The following is a 12,434-nucleotide window of genomic DNA, read 5'->3' on the forward strand; positions in this document are numbered from 1 at the left end:
TCAATTCTATTTCTAACCATGAGAAGAATATTCTTATGTAAACTTAATATAATAGTGGATATTATAATAGTGGATGAGGATATTGTGACGTCAGTAAACATTATCACGTTCTTATCGAAACCAAAGAGAGAGGTGCTTTGATCATTTAAATCATGAAAGATAACATATCAATAAAGAGCAAATTATAAACATTGCATATCATATTTTTTAAAGCTAAAGTATTCAAGCTCATCGAGCGTCGAGCTTGACAATAGACATGTAGATGGGTACAATTTGGCATGTGAGTACAATTGTATCATTGTTTCACAGCACGAACCCCTTCGTCCTTTTTGTGTGTTCGACCTGGTAATAGCTTTGGGCGATTAGAAGGACTCGGTTCTAGAACTTCCTTGTAAACTGGTTGCGCGGTTCCTGGTCCAGAAAAATAGCGTTTGCCAGACGCACCTGTGTTCGATGACGCAAATATACCGTTCCCGTGCCCAACCGGGATACTTTATTTTCCCTCGGTCGAATGATAGAGTGCGCAATGGCTCGCGATGCGCGTTTATCGGCCGGTTCGATTGGTGATAATGAAGTGCGTCGTAAATCATGCATGGAAACCTTCCCCCGTCGGTGCGATTATTGAGACGTTATACTCGTGGATGTACGGCCTTACTTAAGATAGTTATGGCGAGATCAACGTAATAACCGAGATCGGTGCCTATTAAGAACATATACGTTTATCATATTTTCTTTTTTTTTTTGTTCCAATTCTATGTGCTGCTATTAATCGTGCTGTCGCTTAAATATACATTGCTTTTTCGCCGTGAACTTTTTCAATTCGAATTAACAGCCGAGAGAATTACGAAAATTTCAGGAGATTCTTCGTTCGTTTCGGCATGAGAGACCGCTGAGAACCGGGAAAGGGTGATTCTCACGTGTGCTGAAACGTCAGAAGAGAGAAACGGGATCGGGGGTGTATCGTGCGCTTGCTATCTACGAGCTCGCCAAAGCCGTTTTTCTGTCAATCTCCGCGTGATCCCTGTAATTTCCTGTCTAGAAAACCACGCCGTAGCTTTAATGCTCCATTGTCTCAGCCCATCCTCCCCCCTCGCCGCATGTCGACTGGAGACCGTACTACTCCCAGTCTACTCCCACTATTTTAACTATGAACAGAGGTTCTCCTTCTACGGCAAGGTAAAAAAAAAAAAGCGTAATTTGTAGATTGCAACTGTCGGTATTCGCCTTTAGATTATTTTATTTACTTTATTACTTAATTAAAAAATGGTATCTATATTGATCCCAAATAACTTTGATCTCTATGTATGCCAAAGTGTTCTTGCAGTTTACGCCCTGTACCGATAATAATTTGATCGTAAAATAGCGTCTTTATAGCGTTTATTTTAGCGATTGCTAGTTAAGTGTGTATTCAACAAACGTAATTTGGTCGGTGGGAGCTTTGCCTTTCTCATGATCTTTAATACCGCGCACAATCTCCTTTCCGGGAAACATTTTACGACAACGCCTGCAATACAAAAATCGATGCTGCGTAATGAATCTTTGGAACGACAGGGATAAAGGGGATGCCCCTCCCGCGAGGAAATATCTAAAAAGCACTAGGGATGTACACTGTTAGAAATGTAACCATGAGCTTCCTTTACATGTGAAAAAACAAATGAAAGGAAATTTGTGATTATGAACAAAATTAAAAGTAATAAATGATTTAACTGAAAATTAAGTTACAGTAGTTATTTAAGTGTAATGAACGTATACATTAAATTTCATAATTTTCATGAAAAATACATGAAATTTAATGTAATGTCATGAAATTAAGTTCAAATTGTGTAACTTAAAAGTATATTAAATTTCATGAAATTTTTCGAGTGTACGATCTCCAGATCAACTCGCTTTTTGATCAAATCGACTTTTTGTAAAAGAAATTTTCGAAATAGTCCTTTTTGTTAAAAAAAAAAAAGCTTTCTTTACAAAGAAATCAATTAAAAATAGCCCGTTTTAGTTAGAAAAATCAATTTTTCGCAAAATAGAGAACGGTTTAAAATCGCGTTTGAAAAGAATAATCTTTTGGAAGTCGGAACATCTCTAAAAATGGCACAAGCCACCGTCGTTAAAGTTATTACTCGAAGTGAAATGCATTCTGTGACTACAAAAAATATTATCCCGCCCATATTGCGCGTCGCAGGTAATTAATACCACGCGAACAATAGTCGCGAAAAACGGGGAGCGTGCTAAATCTCGTATTGTTTTACTAGGACGGCGTTGTGCTGCCGGCATATACACGCGTGTACGTATATACATGCGTAATACGTGTATAGGTGCGTGCGTGCGACGGACGGGGTTGCGTTCAAACGGAGACAAAGTGGTCGGTGCGAAGCGCGCGCGGTTAAGCGGAGCCTCAGGCCAGAAGAGGGTCGCGTCGGAGGCGGGCACGGTGAAGGGGAGGCATTGTGATGCACCCAGAGATCGGTCACACGATAGACCCGGTCAAGGACGTGCTCCGTGTCGAGTTCCCAAGCGAGAGCAACACACTCTTCTCGTACACACACGTGTATGTCCCCTGCACGTCTGCCCTGGTCTGCCCTGGTCTGCCCCTGTGGTCCCTTCATCTACCTCTCGCTTTTCCATCATCCTTCGCATTGTTGTATTTATATACACGTATTTATAACAACGTGGCATTTTTATTTACGACTATTAACGCTTTTGTAAGTCGGTAATTTGATCTGCTCTGCTAAATTAGATCGGTGAGATAATGAAAAGTGAAATGGATGATTAACCGTTTGCCTTCTCGTAACCGTCGCTTACATGTTTCATAAGACAACAGCAGCAGTACATTATAGCAGCATTGTATGCGAAACGCGTGCTGATGCAGTCGGAAACGCTGCGCCGAAGTAATTGCAAAATGAAATTGTGTTGATCGTAGATCGCGGGAGATGTCTATTGTTTTTGAAGATGCGGGTCAACCGAAACGCTTTCAGTTTCTATCTTATTCTCGCAGTGTTAAAAACAATGTTAAAAAGCATAAAGAAGGAGATAATATTTATATAATACTCATAAGTACAATATTATCAGGCTGTAACAAATTGTCAGCTGTAAAATTGTTGATTGTAATTTTCAATTAACGCGATCGGTCAAGCGCGATATCGAAAGCGTGACTGCATGGGAATTCGATCCCAGTTAAGCGCGCGTGTTTCACTAAATCCACAAGATCCTATAAATCGGTGTCACTTGTATCGTGGTTATCATTCGTGCCAGTTAACGCAATTAGCTGCTTTGATGGTAGCATGCACTCCGCTAACCATATCGTACCGGTTAGGGACGTATTATACGTAGGCTTTTGCCATACAATGTGCACACATTTTCTTCTTTTCCCTTCCCATTTGTGATTCTCTTCTAGACATTGACTCTTAATACCAATCAAACGACCAGAACATGATACTTCGAATAATTAATGAAATGAATTTGCATTTCCATAAAATTATAATACAATCAGGCCAAATATAAAAAACAAATTATGGTTATTTATATAATTTATTAAATCATGAACGAAATTCACATTCTAATTGTAAGAATCGAATAATACAGCACCCTTCAAGAGCGATATATATAAATAAAATTTTACTTACCCGAAATATTTGGTTTCTTAGAATGTACCACTCATGATTTAATAAATTATATAAATAAACACCATAACTTGCTCGTCACATTTTGACTTTATTATGATTTTGTAATTTACTAATACGAGCCTGGAATCATTGTCGACAAAAGTTCTTTACGAAATGTATTTTTATAGAATAAGGTTTTCTTTCTCGAAGGGAGTGGTGACGTCAGATTGTTTTGATGTCGGCGGAATTTTATTGCAACGAAAGTTGCTGGTGAACGGCTTCCGGAAGTGCCGCATTCGGCGATCGGCGAGGTCGACCACCATCGGACGAGTCGGTCGCAGGTGTACAGGTGCATCCTCCTTGGCTGTTGTACCTTCGGCCGGTTCCCCACGGCCTACGCTGCGCCGTCGTGGCGGGTCGATCTGACCTCTCGCTTCCTGCAATTTGGCGTTCTTGAAAATCAATGTGGGCAGAGCTATCTCGCGGTTCCCATCGCATCGCGGCAGCGGCGCTCTTCAGTCAGTTTCGTTCGGTCTTCACTCCTCCCCTCAGTTCCTCCCCCGCTCCCTCCGCCTGAGAAACCGTAAAACGAGGAGCGACGAGAGGAAATCGACGGTGTTGCACCACGCTTAATGTCCCTTTTGTTTAAGACCATAATGCGGGACCTTCGTCCGCACTTCTTTAGCAACCGCGGAAGAAAATATCGCCTGCGATCTCGTGACATGGTTATAACACGCAAATCCAGCACGTTAAAACGTGGAAGGTTAAATCGAGTTACATATTATTAGCTTGCGAATTGCATAAAAAATTGATTGCCGATTTCAAAGTACGTTTGCATACTTTGATTTTAGTAGTTAAAATCGTCACTTCCTTTTTCGAACATGAATAGTACAAACAATTGCGAAAAAAAGACGTGCAATTGTATGTCTCTCCTTGGGAACGTCTTGTGAAATCGATGTCGCGCGATAACGCTCGAGATAAAGTTGCGCATACGTGTTTATTATATGATGATTACGACGATGATTACTCATGCCTAAGTTTTCGCGAGATTGAGCGTGCGAGGGAAGATTATTCGACTCTTGAGAAAGTGTATATTACATATTGTTCTTAAATCTCCACAAGTACATCTACGCGTACAAAAAATCTTTCAATTTTATATTAAATTTAATTATTAAAATGTAATTTAAATATAAGCTGAATTAAAAATAATTTAATAGTTTTGTTTCTTGCTTTTATTCTCACTTTTATTGATAAAAAAACTGGAAAATTTTAAAAAACAAATAATGTTATATCAACAGCATTATTTTAGTTATATAATCATAATAATCTTGTTAATTCGATAACAGTATCAACAAATAACAGTATGAAACAAACAAAAGCAGTTTATTTCATTAATAGTGTTATTGTGAATAGACAAAAGTATTTTCAATTAAAATAATGCTGTTGATATAACATCATTTTTTTCAATGTAGAATATTCAATATGTGAAAAAAGCACGAAAGACTGAGCACACGTTTTCGATCGACATCCGGTTGGGATTGCACCCGATATTGATTTCCAAAGGCCATTGTTTCGATATTGAACAACCCGCAAAGAATAAATCGAAGTCGATGTTGCATCTCCCTCCCAGCCAATAAATCCATTCACTTACGCAACAAGTGGATGTCGTTTTTGCAGTGGAATTTTCATTTCTTTTATCACGACGAATCTTTTTCAGTGCGAAATCTATCAGGCATTTTATATATATATATATATATATATATATATATAAAAATAGCGAAATAAATGAATGAAATATTTTAGGTAACTTCTCTAATCTTTATCACGTTATTGAAACGTTATTTGTCTTAATAAAATAATTAATAATTAAGAAAAGAATACACTGTTGGAAAATTGGAATAAAATTTTAATTGAAAATTCATTGCCTTTAAGTTAAAATATTAACACACATCGCGCTTAATAATTCTCCACTATAATAGCGAATTATGGCAGAAATTCACTTTCTTTCTGGGTTACTCAGAACAAAACCCGATTCAATGTGGCGCGGTGAAACAATTCACCGAGCAAAGCGAACTACTTTCTGATATTCGTGCACATGCATGTTTGCTCGCGCTGGCAGCGAGCAAAGCGGAGTCGTCAACGCAAACAATAGGGGCCGCGGGAGCGCAGACAAGGACGATCCCACGTCGCCTCGTTGCTGCTACGTTCCCCGAGTTCCCCGCGATAGGTGCGTTTCAGATGCCAGCCGATTTCATTACGGTCTTCCTCCGTAGCTTGAACTCGTTCACTGGCCTATCTTTCAGGCTCGATCACGCACCGTGGGAGAGATGTTGGGGAGCAACGCTGCGACTTGAAACGTCGAAAGCAAATTGCAAAATATGCAAAAGAGAAGGCATCTCAACGTAGCAATTTTCAGTAATGGACATTCCTAAAATAAGAAAGTACTAGATGTATCTTCAGTACTTTATTAGACTCGAGTATTGTTCTAAGTATTTTAATTCCCAATTAGAAACATATATATTAATATCCCTTACTAATATCCCTTATTTCAGGAGGCAATTACATGCTATTTAATGCGATGCAATATGTATAAAATTCCCGTTGTCTTACAAATCGGACGTAAAGCGTTAGCATTACGTTTCTGTATAAAGTTTAAGGACGTACTTCGAAGTACAACGAGGCACGTGTATTCGCCTAGAGTTCACCAGTTGGGTTATAAAACGAAGGAGGAAGTAATGGCGATATCGCGGATTTCGATTCGCGATAACCCAAGCATGCGAGATACATATAATACTACGAAGTTACGATTCCACGTGTATGTGAATACAGGCCACGGTATTGCACATTGCGGAGTATTTCGCGACTTGATTTCTCGCAGAGTACCTGTTTACATTGGTACCCAAGTGCTGAATCATGAACCGTCGCTTTACCGTCAATCGTGAAACATCTTTTCTCCCATACTCTGTGCTGTCGTTCCATAAACTATTATGGTATGTTAATGACTATGTTAATGACGGGTAAAATCAGTTAATTTAGTATTCAAGGATGAATTCATCGAGCACATGTATCAAATATTAAACGACTTGTTTGATGTTGGTCTCTTGTATTCTTTTTAATTGATAGGTATAGTTAAACTAAAATATTTATCAAATAAATAATATATAAAGGCTCCTAATTTGAAAAATAAAATAAAAGAAAAATAGTAAAAAACAAAAAGAGCAATACAAGATGTATAGTGTGAAAAATTATAATATCTTTATTCTCAAATTGAATGAAATTAAAATATTTCGATATTTAGTTATTAAATTCTTCATTAGTTATTAAAAATATGATAAAATGAAAGTATATAAGATCGAATCGTAAACCTCAACGTACAAAATGAAAGTAAGCAGCAAGAAAAACGAACCAATAATGATAACAAGAGGCCATGTCGAATGCTAAAATATTCGTACGGATAAAATAATCATAGATTTAATTAGCGGCTCGGGTATATCAACGATTATCTGAATTCTGTACAATGACGTTAATTACAATAATTACTTGCTTACGAAATCGGTTAGTAATCCGGTATAATCTGAGGAATGTGAAATACACATTTTACATTTATTGCAATCGGGTATTGAAATCGGTAATAGTCTCAACAAATTCAACTTTCGATGTTACAAGTACCGTTAAAATAAGCGCGATATAGTAGCCATGCAAAGGATTGCGAGCTATCAAGCTTCCAGATTGATGAAGAAGCTAAATTAAGGGTCAGGGGGCATTTCGCCCACGCGGGGCGCCGCCAAACCAGTTTGTAGATTCCAAGTTTAGATTTCTCGTCTCACACATTTCCTGGAGTACGTAATGACGCTATAATGACGCTCGTTAACGCTAACGTTTTCGGCTAGCGATCGTCAATTTTCAACCTGCTCTGGACGCATTCTCCACGTTTTATTTCCTGTACCATCCTGTACTTGATCGCGCGGTTTTACGTCGATCTTCTTGACGCCAGACGCTCATATCATTAGACCTCGTTTGAAAAGAACATTAGAACTTCTTCCAGCTGTACTTGTATGTATGCTAACTGTTAGGGTGCCGTCACATGAGGCGTAATCTGTATAAGCATAACCTATGTATATTCTAGTAATTTTATCATACTAGAATACGCCATTTTGAAAGCTGGGATTCACATTGCGCATATTTCGCGGAAGATTAGAGAAATGCGATCAGTTGCTGATTAGAATTTCTGTTGTACACTCTGACAGAAATGCTAAACGAATTTACGATTGGTTTTCGTAACCTATGCACCTTGAAAAGTACGCCTCATGGGGAACCGACATCTTTCCATCGCGTACTTATGAGCGGATGATCGAATGAATAATTAAAATCGGAAAGTCTTGTGAAAGAAAGAGAGAGAGAGAGAGAGAGAGAGAGAGAGAGAGAAAGAGAGAAAGAAAGATCACTCTTAGGCTTATTCGATGCGTTTTTGCATGAAACGAAAGAATCTGGCCAAAAAAAAAAGCATCTCTCTGTGATCCGAGATATTAAGCGTTGAAGTTGATGGTTAGGATGTATCACAGAAGCAAAATGAGGTCTATAATTGTATACTGTTGTAAAAACCCATGTCGAAACCCATGTGCATTTTTTCAGACAGAATAAGCTAAAATGAGCCAGAAATTGGATTCGAAGCATGGTGGTTCTATTACGTTTTGGCGTAACAACAAAATAGCATAAAAAGCATAACGTTACTAGGCAGAAACTAATGTTCAAGTAAAACGATATGATTGGTCGGTGCAAGTTACGCCGCATGTGATGGCACCCTTACTTGTGCCTCGTAATCCCGCCAGGCAAAAAACAAATGAATTCAACGCGTAACGACATAACGACAACGTCTTTCGCTAATAGGAAATTCTATATACGAAAGGTGCTCAATCTTGCGTCGACGCTCAAGCTCAGCGTTGACGCTGAAAGCCTTCAATATTGAACGACACGTGGATGAATCGGACAACTCGCGCGATTTATGCGACACGTTTACGTGATTGTGAATAATATATCACATGTCTGATGTCAGTCGACTATCCTAAAAAATATTACTAAAAAGATATTTATATTTACGTCTCTCGCGAAAAGAATATTATTTACTGCAAGGTCCGAAAATAATCTAATTTAGTTATCACATTAATATTACACACATAAAAATTGTATCTGCTTTTTATATAAATGTTATATTATTTATATATTCAAGTTAGAAAAAAATCACTGACTTGTCAAACTACTCTCATATAGGTATAGTATCGAAATTTTTATATTGGATGAAGACGCGGATTGTTTTCACGCACAGCTTCGCGTTGCCTTTCGCCAAGAAGCACGATAAACTTCTCATTCACAACAACAGACGACAGGAACGAATCCACGTGTCTGTGGCCGCCCGTAGCTCTCGTCTCGCCTCTTACAGTGCTGCTGATCCGAGAAACGATTTCTCGGTCTGCAGAGCCGGCACGCGGACCAGAAAGCCATACGGTTGGTCGTCGATCGGACTGCACGACTTTGCAACCGCGCGCTCTCTAGCTTGCATCTCATTCCGAATAAATTATCGTTCATACGTCGACTGTCAGCGTACCGTGCTCGGTTACGGGAGTCAGTCAAAGTGCAACCGTGGCCCGTCCAACGAGACGGAAGTCGACCAGCTTCCGTGATACTTCGTGATCACGTCAAAAATAAGAGTTTCACTCACGTTCAGGAAAACTAGGTACATAAGTTACGTAGTTGAAAGAAGATAATCTGAACACGGCATTCTGACTGTTCTATGCTTATCAGTATTTAAGGAAAGATAGAGAAAAAGATAGAGAGGAAGAATTTAAATTCCTGTAAATAAATTTAAAGAAATAAAACTGAAGATTACTTAAATATAGTTGAAAACTTAGAGAAGATACCACATGAAAGTACACGCGCTGAAACCGCGCAATACAACGAGTGTTTGCGCACGCTTTTGACTCCAATCGACCGGCAACTGCGCGCGGGGCGGATCTATTGAAGCTTCCTCTTCTTCTCCGGCTTCTTCCTCGTCCCGATAAAGAAGCGAGACGCGGCGAATGGCGGCGAGGAGACGCGCGGTGTTTTCACTGTGTATTTACGGAAATTATGGAGCCCGCGGGCTGCTACTTTTCTGCCGACAGTGATTCGTATACTACTGCAGCCGCCGGGGAAACGATTACAGCTCTCTTGCACTTCTAAGAACCGTTGTCCCTAAGGTCCCGAGACCTTCACGAGCTGTTGCCGCTTCTTATCGCGAACCCCGGGCTACACCTTCCTGGACTGTGGACTTCCTCAAAACGCGATGTTGCAGCGCGAACAATTAGATGGAGAACGATCGTTCAGAACGATAATCCTCGCAAGACACTCTTTGCGATATTTCATCTCATAATTTATCTTGACGGACGCGTTACCGCCTCGTAGACCTTTGCAGCTCACATTTACGCAGCGTCAGATAACTACGCTTGGAAAGCACAATATAATTAAAGAGAATAGATCCAAAGTTGTATGTATATGATGCAATTTCAATTCTGCAAATTCCGAAAATGTTTATCACATTATTTCGCTCGTGAGAAGGAAATGGAGTTTGGTTGCAACTGTTAGTCCAATGTAGCTTATCGGACGATGCCATTTGCTATGGTCGTTTAAATCGATTGCTCACTATGTTACGATTATTTCCATTTTGTGGTACAGTCACACATCGTCGATGCGACATATATATTTCTGTACCGAAGCAAAATCGGAAATTGAATGGTACGTCAAATACTTTAATGAACTGCAATGATCTTTAAAGAGGCAGTACATTTGTTAAATATGGATCATGAAAAGAGAATCAATATTGTCGAAATGAAAATGTGATTTATACAAGCCACGAGTGCCTTGTTAAGAGAATTCGTATGCGAGTTTCACGAGTATATTCTGCATAAGGAAATATTATTTCCGGCTTATAAATATCATTTAATAGTTCATTAGTTCTTCCTTCGAGACTGTTACGCTGGAGGTGTTAACTGTCATCGTCTGGCAATCGACGAACAGAAATTCAATCATGCGAGGTAAAAACAAAACGTCGAAATACAAGAAACAGGATAATCAATATCTGAAATATTTGCATAATTGAAACTCGAATAAGAATAAAATTGTCGACGATTTTATATCGGGAGTATCTTATTAGTTTCTAGCATACGTTAAGGTGTTTTTTGAAATTTTTCGTCGTTTGTGCAAGTTTAACGCGGAAATTTCAACGCGGAAAATGAATCGAGATGTAACGCAAATTTGCCCAAGACCGTAATAATAACTGTGAGCACGTGTAATGCGAACCAACACCTTTGTGTTATCTTAGATCTCCGCGAATAGAATAACAAATATAACGAGAACATAGCAATGCATTTTCTTTCCTCTCTTTTCTGTTTAGGCTATGTAAGATGACCTCCAAGGTTGATGCACGGAGCTCTCGATTGCAACGCGTCAGTCGATCTCACGGAATCAGCAGTTATTTTACCAATTTCGCTGTATGCCGGTAACATGGTTGAATTATCTGTGCACTGGCGAGAGATATTATTAATTAGTCGTACCGTTACGAGACGGCACATGATTATGATCGGCGACAGGCAAATCCGATAATGGCGATTATTAAAAGCTGTATCTTATAACATGTTTGAATTATATGCTCATATGTGTTCCTACGTTCGAAAAGGAGCATCGTGGAAGTGCGTTGATCGCTGATTCATTATCACGTAGACAGAACTCGATCGCCCGAAACATCATCGAAGATCATCATCGGAGGAGGATCAGAGATCAAGCGTGGTTGGAATTTCAGAGCGACCAGAGGGGGAACGATAAGGCAGAGATTGCATATCTCGTGCACGGTCCTCCGGCAACCGGACTCTAGAAACGGGAACGGGCCGCATCCGCTACGTAAAGGCGCGGCAAGCATAACAGCCGGCCTTAAAGCCCGGAAGAAGGTTCGTCGGAATCAAGCGCTTAACATTGTCGATAATAAAATTGCACGGGCGCCATATCGGCGTAGCATTACAGATTGCGCAGGGCACGTATTAGCCTATATGCTATCACTGGGTGCATCAGCTTCATTAAGGTCTCTGCCAAAGTCTCTCGAAAAATTTGAAACAATTTTTAGGCGAATCATGACGCTGCCATAGTTATTGAATGAAATATACTTCTTCTTTTAGATATCAAGCATCAATCTTCTGGATAAGGAAAGACTGTTTTTTCTAAAGAAAGACCGTTTAATCTGAATTCTTGTTTAATTCTTGAAGATATTCGCTATATTTATCGTTGTTTTAAATTAATCGCGAATGCTAGAATTCTATTCTGATCCCATATATACCTTTCCATTATCCAAATCAACAGGACACCTATGTCTCATTAAACTGATTGTATAATCATCTACTTTCGCCATCGCGTGTCCCGTCTATTTCATTTTGCATCGACCGGCGATCGACCTCTTCGATAGAATGGATTCCTTGACGGGGCAGAGCTAAGCAAATTACGCTCGGCAGGATCCAAGAGAAATGCCAAATTGTAGCTCGCGGGCAGCTCTGACCTGGGCTAACCAGTAGCCGACTGGCTGGTTCTCTTTTTCTCTCTCCCTGCCGATCTTCTTTACCGGAAGATACACCTGCATCAGCAGGCTCGCTCGTAGAAAGAGGAACAATGAACGTCACACTTTCACTGAGGCACGAGGCTAATTCAAATAACTCGAACTTCTTTTAGAAACTTACATCTTCGTCTTTACGTGATATGTAATTTATATAAGGGGCGTAATTCTAATGTTTTTATCTCATTAGGTTTCCGTCCTCGTGA

At 39.5% G+C, this 12,434-nt stretch overlaps 1 protein-coding gene and 1 long non-coding RNA gene across 10 annotated transcripts in view; one reads left to right on the forward strand and one right to left on the reverse strand.

Annotated features, from left to right (window-relative positions):
* LOC105151103 (uncharacterized) overlaps positions 1-12,434 on the forward strand; it is a 164,115-nt gene that overhangs the window by 73,294 nt on the left and 78,387 nt on the right. The window lies entirely within an intron of this gene.
* sv (paired box protein shaven) overlaps positions 1-12,434 on the reverse strand; it is a 184,244-nt gene that overhangs the window by 56,818 nt on the left and 114,992 nt on the right. The gene's annotated exons all lie outside the window — the stretch shown is intronic.

The sequence above is a fragment of the Acromyrmex echinatior genome, chromosome 9 (genome assembly GCF_024713525.1).
Source record: "Acromyrmex echinatior isolate Ae372 chromosome 9, ASM2471352v2, whole genome shotgun sequence".
In the NCBI taxonomy this organism is placed as follows: Eukaryota; Metazoa; Arthropoda; class Insecta; order Hymenoptera; family Formicidae; genus Acromyrmex; species Acromyrmex echinatior.